We start from the raw sequence: 1,250 nt of genomic DNA on the forward strand, positions 1-1,250 counted from the left end.
TTTTTGAGACAGGTTTCTCTGTGTAGCCTTGACTGTCCTAGACTCACTTTGTAGCCAAGGCTGGCCTTGAACTCACAACGATCCGCCTGCCTCTGCCTCCCAAGTGCTGAGATTAAAGGAGTGCGCCATCACGCCTGGCTGTAAATTTTTAAAAGTTGTTTGTCTTTTCTCACTCACCACAACAAGAATCTTGTGAGACAGGCACTCATTTGTTTTTCCCTGAATGAAACCAGAGCTGTAGTCCCAGAACAGAGGATGGAAAATCATATTTAGTTAAGTACTTAATAAATATTTGTAGAGGGATGAGTGATGACGTGTGCTTGGCACACAGCTGCTTGGTGTGTGAATACTGCTAGGTCACAGACCTGAAACAAATGACTAACAGTTCCCCATTAACACATCAAAGCAGGTATTGGCTACCAGGTTCTCCCAGGATCCTTCAGCCCCTACCTGCTATACAGTACAGCTAGCTTACCCTAGCCCACACTTCTCCAGGCCAGGGCCCTTCCTCCAGCTGCCCTACCCTACATAATCCAGCCATTTTGGTTACCTGGCTTTATTGGTCTATCTTTTAAAAAAAGATTTACTTATTTATTGTTATGTATACAGTGTTCTTCCTGCAATACACCTGCAGGCCAGAAGTGGGCACTAGATCTCATATAAATGGTTGTGAGCCACCATGTGGTTGCTGGGACTTCCTCTCAGGACCTCCGGAAGAGCAGCCCAGTGCACTTAACCTCTGAGCCATCTCTCCAGCTCTATTGGCTTATCTTTTACCCTCCTGGCCAGTCTCTTGGCCCAGGCTGCCCCCTTGGTCAACAGCTCCTCTCCCTGTCTTCACACAGCCTGGTTTGGTCTGGCTGTTTTGACACTGGGCTCTCCCAGATGCCCCTGCCGCTGGCTATGCTCTCCCCTTTATCTACAATAAAAGGTCTCCCCACAATGCCTAGGAGCAGTTTTTAAATACAAAATATGAACCACACAGCAGATATGACATGAAGAAGTTTATTATGGGGGGGGCACCCCAGAGATAAAGATAGGGAGACAGGAATAGAGACAGAGAGATAGAGACAAGAGGACTAAGAGGTGAGAGAGAGAGAGAGAGAGAGAGAGAGAGAGAGAGAGAGAGAGAGAGAGAGATGAGGTGGGTTTGTCTTTTTTTTTTTTTTTCTGAGACAGGGTTTCTCTGTGTAGCCTTGGCTGTCTTGGACTCGCCTTGTAGACCGGGCTAGCCTCGAACTCACAGAGAT

This window comes from Acomys russatus, chromosome 31 (genome assembly GCF_903995435.1).
Source record: "Acomys russatus chromosome 31, mAcoRus1.1, whole genome shotgun sequence".
NCBI classification, from domain to species: domain Eukaryota; kingdom Metazoa; phylum Chordata; class Mammalia; order Rodentia; family Muridae; genus Acomys; species Acomys russatus.